This window comes from Momordica charantia, unplaced genomic scaffold, assembly GCF_013281855.1.
Source record: "Momordica charantia cultivar OHB3-1 unplaced genomic scaffold, Mcharantia_2.0 BLBB01000126.1, whole genome shotgun sequence".
Lineage (NCBI taxonomy): Eukaryota > Viridiplantae > Streptophyta > Magnoliopsida > Cucurbitales > Cucurbitaceae > Momordica > Momordica charantia.
In genome coordinates this window covers 36,350-44,216 of record NW_028275282.1, presented here as the reverse complement: position 1 = coordinate 44,216, position 7,867 = coordinate 36,350, and the positions used below count along the sequence as shown (strand labels likewise).

Below are 7,867 nucleotides of genomic sequence, written 5' to 3'. Positions count from 1 at the left end.
TTGCTGTTTCTTAGGATGACCAGGCAACTTATTTTCAATCCTGAGTGAGTTATGGACTCCTGCCCGTGAGGGCTCGTCCTTTGATCTGTATGCGTGAGAGTGACCCGAGTTTCCGACTCAACATTCCTACCATTTTGGAGACGAGACCGAGTGGGGAGCTGGGAACATAACTTCACAAGATGAAATTCATTCCTCTCCGCTTCAGGGGAGTAGATGAGTGTTCCCTTAAATGCTGACTCCGGGACTTGAACAAGGGGCCCCACCCTCTCATTGGCCCGAGAGGGACTTCCGGTTATTGGTCGGACCATAATCCGGTTGTTCATTAGAGAAGCAGTGGTATTTAAGAAGTAAGATGTAACTCAAGGGTAAAACAGTAATTTGACCCAACTTGAGTTACGAGCACTCGTGAAGGATTGACTCGTTATTTGGTCGTATATCCATGGACACAAAAACATTCTGCAATGAGAAGAGTGCAACTGCGGGTCTTTAGTGGAGTGACCCGTAGTTAATGAATGTTGATTAACTCGGTCAATGAGTTTGACCGATTAATCTCATATCGTTGGTGCTTCGGATCTGTAGGTCCATTAGGTCCCCTTGCTAGCTCATAACGGGTAAAACGAGGATCAAGTTTTTGGAAGAATTTGAACTGTTCAAATTTCTTAAGGGATTATATGTATATTGATATATTATAATATATAGTTAATTCTAAATTAAAACTATATATTATGAGAGAAATTATTTGAATGAGATTCAAATAAAATTAATATGAATATGATTCATATGAAAACTAGAGGTTATAAATTAATGCACATAAGATGTACATTAAATCTATAGGTTATGCGAGAGAAATGTTTTAGAATATGATTCTAATTTTATAATAAATAATTAAGTGTTAATTGTTTATTTGATTTATATATATATATATATATATATATATATATATATATATTTATTAATTAATTATTAATTGGATTAATAATTAATTATATTTATTAATTAATAAATTATATATATATACATTAATTATTATATATATATATTAATTAATATTATTAATTAAATATATTAATATATATTAATAATTAACTCCTCTGCAAAATTGCATGGGAGTGGGCAGTTAAGTGACGTGGGGTAACTTCCCACGTTATTGCTTTTTGTTCTTCCTTTTGCAGTTATGCTAAAGACAGATAAACAGAACAAAAAAAAGACAACAAAACTTCCATTCTCTCTCAATCAAGATCTCTCTCAAACTCTCCTTCTCGTTCCAAGGAAACATTCCCACAAGCGTGATCTCGAAACCCAATAGCATAGCAAGGAAGATTCAGTGGTGGTGTTCGAGGGAAATTCGTCGAAGAAAAGTTCTTCAAAGGTATGGTTTTCCTCTGTATTTTCATCTTGCACATTTCTATTTTGTTTCCCAAATTTCACGAACAACGGTCCGCTTCCGCTCTGGGATTCACATCCCTTCAGTTGAGACGTATGTTGCATTAGGTAGGGATATCCATACCTTGAATAATCATTAATGAAAGAGATGAAGTATTCATACCCTCATTTGGCTTTAACATTCATCGGACCACAAAGGCCTGAATGTACAAGCTCCAAGGGCTTTTTGACTATGTAATCGTTCTAGTAAATGGCTTTTTAGTCATCTTGCCTTCAAGACAAGATTCACGTGGAGGTAATGAGTCATCTTCTAATTCGCTTAGAAGTCCACTATTAACCAATCTCCCAATCTTATTTAGATTTATGTTACTTTATCTTAAGTGCCAAAGATAAGTATTTTATTTAGGATAATTTCTTTGTCTTTTATGTTGAGTTTTAGCATTTCTAAACAACTATGTATTTAAAACTGCTTTAGTTATGATTGATCTTAACACATATAAGTTGTTTTGAAGCTTTGCATAACATATATTAGCATCATTTCATTCAATTAAAATTTTATTTATAGAAAACGAAATAGCATAAAATTTTGATAATAGACAATAAATTGAAATTAAGTTCCCTCTTCATTTTGAGAACTACATACACGTAATCTAATAATATATATGAATTCTTGTTTAAAAGCAACTTAGGTCGCCCATTGCGATTGCTGAGATGACATCTCCCGTTCCTACCTGTAGAGTCATCTCCCGAGCTTTAAGCTACCTCCAGGAACTAATTCCCTTAAATGAAGAACAAACATGGTTTGTTACCCCTGAATCAAGTATATAGGCAGAATCATCATTTTCCACTAAGCAAGTTTCAAAAACAATTAAATGATATTTCAGACAGTTTCTTTTCTAATGCCCATCCACGTTGTAGTGGAAACATTTTCCTTTATCTGCAACTTTGGTCTTGCCTTGTTGGAAGTAGTAGTAGCAGAAGGGTTAGATTTAAGACCCTTACCACTGTTGCTCTTCTTCTTGAAAGTCTTACTTCTAGAAGAAGAAGGTAAATACTTGGTTCTTGAGGTTGAACTTCGATGGAACTGTTTTGAGGTAGCAACATTTGCCACCCCTTCTTTTCCCTTATTTTTCAAAAGAGACCAAAAAATTTGTACATCATTCAAAAGCATGGTAAGGTTATACTTTAACTTGTTCATCACAGTTGTAACACCTCCAAATTCAAACAACTCAAAGTGTGACACGTTACTAAAACAACCTATAAAGTCTCATTTGTACGAGATAATTAAACTACTAGCAATAAAAACTACCACAAATTCTCACCACGCTTCCACTATACTAGTCTGAGTAATAACACTTACAAAAGTTTTAATAAACTAGCCAACACATGGAATTCATCAAAGTTACACTCTTTTAAGCAACAATTTGAGGGACAAATCCAACTTAAATAAAATTCACAAATTAAACAAACGACCTAACGTTCACAAAGCCAAGCTAGTGAGTAAATGAGCTAAATCATCTGCCATCAGCCTAAACATCGCACAATCATTATCTAAACATGGTACATTAATTGGAATAGGATAAACTCCTAACAACCTATCGAAAACTCAATCACACTAAACGGAAGCTAGCCATGGTCTTTGTTCTCGAGTCTCCTCCACGCCATCACCATTCCAATAGTTAGCTCATTACTTGAAAAAACTGGAGGGGGAAAAGGGGGATGGGTACAATCAAGGAGTAACGCCACATGATTTTCAACATCCCAAGCGGGGACCGTTACTAAAACTACCTAAAAATTTAACTAAAGCCAATAAACTTTAACAACCAATACTAAGTAGGAAAACCACCACGCTTCCACTGCACCACTCTGATTTAAACACTCACGAAAGTTGAACAATTGAACTAGAAACGCTAAAGGTTCAACCAAAACTCAGATTCTTTACAGTTAATAGTTGAATGGCAACCCAACCTTGTCCAAACTTCTCAATGAAACCTTTGCGAACTGTAAGCCATCCACTAAACTAAAATTTAAACTCTCGAATCGCAACGAAGTCAAATCTCACTTAAAAACAACTTTAATATAAGCAATTAAAGTTAGATTTCAACCACACAGGTCAATTAGCTAAAAAAAACAAATATTCTAAAAGTGTAACAAACAGACTTCCATTAAATAAGAAACTTAACAGACCAGATTATTAAATAAATAACAACTCCATCAAATGTAATAACTTCCACTATCTGTCTACAAACAATAACTAGAAACAAACCAAGATATGCAGCTAACAGCCTTTTTGATCAAATCTCCTCCTCGCCATCACCATTCCATGTGCTACCTCGTTACCTGTAAGATTTTGGGGGAAAAGGGAGGGGGTGAGTACAACCACCAGTACTCAGTAAGCATCCCTTATTCGAAGGATCACTGATAACTCTCAGGTAGAGAGTGTTTAACAGGCTATTTCGGGCATTTATTGTGTGAAAACGTGAGAGTCCCTAGCAATAAACTTAAGAAAACGGGAGAATACATCGAGTGGGCCCTAAGCTATTGCAAGTTATAAATCTCTTTGATTTTTATGATTAAATGCTCAATAGTTGATAGTTTTTGCAGGGGTAGCTGAATTCTGATAAGAATGAGAGGTGTGCTGCAAAGTTCAAGAAAGATATGATAAGTATGGAAAAGAATCAATGGTCAGCAGCCTACAGCTCGTCAATATGCTCTAGAGCGTATAACAGCGCAGTAACTATTTGAGCTGGAAATGTTACCGCGTCCGTACAGCATCCAATGGGTGCCCTAATTTTAATGGACCCGATATTTAAGGAAATGAGGCCCTAGCCGCCAAGAGGGAGAGTCTCAACCCTTGGGAGTTAGCATCGATTTGAGGAAAAACATTCTCTCGTTGACAAAGAATAATTTTATTGAAGAACGAGCTGACGGACACCTGTGTGCTTTCGGGTTACACTATACACCTGAGGAAGCTTCTTATTCTCTTCTATCACCTTTGACAATGATCTCGTCTTCACTCTTTGTTATTTTCTTTTGTCATTTTATTATGAACTAACCTTCACCTTCGGGGAGGGGATTGTCTTAACACTTGCTATTTTATTCGTTGTTTGCCTTGTTGAACTTGAATGAATGTTTAATGGAAATGTGTTTAATTTTTCATCTCACTAAGCTTGTGTGGCCTACTTGACTATTGTGTTATCTTGCATGAGGTTCGGAAGAGTCCTTGTTGAGTAGCTTAGCTTCCTTTAGATGTATTAGTGTTAGGGTTGACTTTTTACTACATAAACATGTGTCGGTGGCCCTGTTTGACCACGTTTTTTACCCCTTTCCCATTATTATTTACAAAAAGAACCACATATTCTTAAAGTAGAACATACATAGAACATTTCTACATAAAAGTCAAACTATGGTACTTTAGGAAAAATATGAGAAAAATGCGATCAAAGTTGGGAGAAAATAACAATTTTATGTTTTTGCATAATTGCGCCTGGCGCAATTTTGAGAAGCAATTTGGCAAAACGCACGTTTTGATTAATGAAGGGCAAAGAGGACATTTGCCACATGTTCAAACCAACTCAAAACCCTGAGTCAAAGTCCAAGAGGGTTTGTTAGGTGAATCTCAATCCATTTTCACCTAAAATGGTGGGGAGTTCAACCAACCCAAGGTGCTATATAAGGAAGTCATCCCTCCAGCAGAAATCCATCCCTTCCAAGCTCGTTTTCAGCTTCATTTACATTCTCTCTTCACTGTAGAACTCGTTCTTAGTCTTAGATTCAAGTTTGAAATGTTATTTTCTTGTATTTTCGTACTTTATTGCTTTTAATCAAAGTTCTATCATTTGTTATTCGTTTATTCTATTATTCTTAAGTTATTTAGCGAGTTTACACTCCCCTCACACTCGAGAGAGAAGAGGGTCAAGCTATAACTCATTGTACGGCTCGTTTATTCGTTTTAATTCAATGAAAAATACTTCCTTTATGTTTTCGTGCATTTTATTTCCTTTAAAAATGTTATAAATTAGTTATCAACCTTTTTATGGAATGCCTTAGTCAAAATGATTTAATTTTCAACACCTTTGGGATTTACCCAGAATTCCGCTTCGCACTTTTTTGGGTTGATTTCTAAAAACTTCTCTTTACGTCTTTTTTCCATTTGGCCAGTGGGAACTTGATTTATACACTAAAGCCCAAATTTGAGAAGGGTGAGTTAGGTAAAACAATAGGAAACCAATATGGGATGTGATTTAAACATAAGCGCATAAAATATGGTCCTAGACATAGGCCCTCTAATCCATAAAGCAAGTGAGGTGGTAATTATTCCCTAGGATTGTAATCACAAATAGACATATGATTGTAGCTTACCCTAGCCTCTACAGCAACCAAAAGCGGTAGTGAAAGAGTAGAACTCAGTTTCCCAAGAAAAGCTAGAATTGCCCCTGTTGCATTTTCCCAACAAAGTGTGTTTTCCATGTTTTGCATCAAGACTAAGGTAGGAAACAACCAGGTTGAGTTTTATTAAATTGCTTGAAAGTTAAAACCCCAAACAACAACATTTCATCACTATTTTCTTCTTAAAACACAATTACATATTTGAACCATTTCACCACATTATTTGATTTTGAAAAGCAACAACTCTCGAAGGATCCGACCTTCGATTACTTCAGAGTATTACTTGTGACCGTGTGCGCTTGCACGAGTCTTTAATCTTTTTTAAGGTAGAGAAAGACCCAACAATTAGTCCTCGTGGAAATAAGAGGGTGGATACCTAGGGATGGGGTTCACCATACAGGGCCTATAAATCGTTTGTCACGTATGTTTTAGCTACGGTGGGAATTAGGGTAAACTATATCTCAGGTATCTTGGGAAAGAGCCGTGAGGATTTGGGCAAGCAGTAGTCTGAAGTGTTGAGCAGTGGTGTCTTTTCGAATAAAAGAGCAGCAAGCGGGAATCCCCCTCCTCAATTTACTTATCAATCGTTTTTTCCCGAATACTCCTCTACTTTCCTTACCAGTTGCTTTTGGGTGTGTTGAGAACTCTCTTCAGCCGGGTTCTCACTGTCTGTTTAAATCCACTTAGTTATAGAAACTTATTCAATTGAACATTTATTATTTTTCCTGTTTTATCTTTAGGTGATTCAAAATTTACCAAGTCCGTTTTTAATCTGTAATCTCCGTGGAGACGACGTTGTTTTTATACTACAATTGATTGTTTAGTGTTTACTTCCACTAATTTTCTCCTAGTTGTGAGGAAGCGAAAAAGTTTTTGGCGTCGTTGCCGGGGATTTAAGAATTTATAATTCGGATTTGGGATTTATTTTGAATTACCGTGCTGAAGAAGCCTTTCCATTGTTTCAAGCAAACTAAATGATGGATGAATGACTTCCCTACGTTTGAATTTGCTTTTGACCCATAACAAGAGTGTACATTGAGTAGAAGAAGGGCTGAGTAGCGAATACAAGGTAGGGAGATAGTCATGAATCCAGAAGTGCCAATTCGGCCTGAGCAAACCCTGGAAAGAATATAAGGGTTTAGAGCTAGAGCTGCTATCCCAGTACCTCCCCTCAATGTTGTCTTGCTTACAGACGATACAGAGCAGGAAATTAGAGCATACACAGCCCTAGCTTTCTACGACTTCAATCACGTAATAGCAGATATAATCATAGAAGCGGCCGGGCATATTTGATCTAAAGCCGACGATGTTTCAAATGTTGCAAACTGTGGGACCGTTCCATGGATTAGCGCCAGAAGATCGTCATAGGCATTTAACGTATTTCATGCTAATGGCAGTTCATTTAAAGAGGCTGGGGTCAATAAGGAGGCTATGCAATTGAAGTTATTCCCTTACTCCCTAAGGGATACTACTGGATCATGGTTGGATTCCTTACCAGCCGAATCAATCACTTCATGGAGTGACTTAGCAGAAAAGTTCTTGATGCAATATTTCCCACCGTCATAGAATGCTGAACTTCGAAATAAGATCAACAATTTTCAGCAAGTACCAGGAGAATCCTTAAGTGACTATTGGGTGAGATTTAAGGGATTGATGCAGAAATGTCCTCACCATGGAATACCACGTTGGATACAGATAAAAACTTATTATAATGGTCTGAATGAAGCTAAGCAATTGGTGATAGATGCCTTAGCTAATGAAGTTTTATTGTCAAAACCATACGCGAAAGCTTTTAACATGTTGGAAAGGATTTCGTGAAACAAGCATCAATGGTCAAAGTCACGATCAGCTTTAGTAACAAGCACTAATGGGTTAGTGACAGACAATGTAGTGGAAGATCTAAATTAAAAAATTCGCGGTTGGCCGATATCGCTATGAAGACTGTAACCACAAATGAGGCTGGATCCTCCAAGGCTAAGGTGAATGCGATACAAAGTGCCCTCTGTCTATATTGTGAAGGTGAGCACCAGTTTGAAAATTGTCCAGGCAATCCTGCATCGGTATTTTATCTTGCTAATCCGCAGCATAATAGGAA

The 7,867-nt window shown here is 36.7% G+C and overlaps 1 non-coding gene across 1 annotated transcript; it reads right to left on the bottom strand.

Annotated features, from left to right (window-relative positions):
* Positions 1-7,344: 7,344 nt before the first annotated feature.
* On the bottom strand, positions 7,345-7,451 carry LOC148207610 (small nucleolar RNA R71). Its single transcript, XR_015787781.1, has one exon. It is a non-coding gene; the product is annotated as a small nucleolar RNA R71 (small nucleolar RNA).
* Positions 7,452-7,867: the final 416 nt, after the last annotated feature.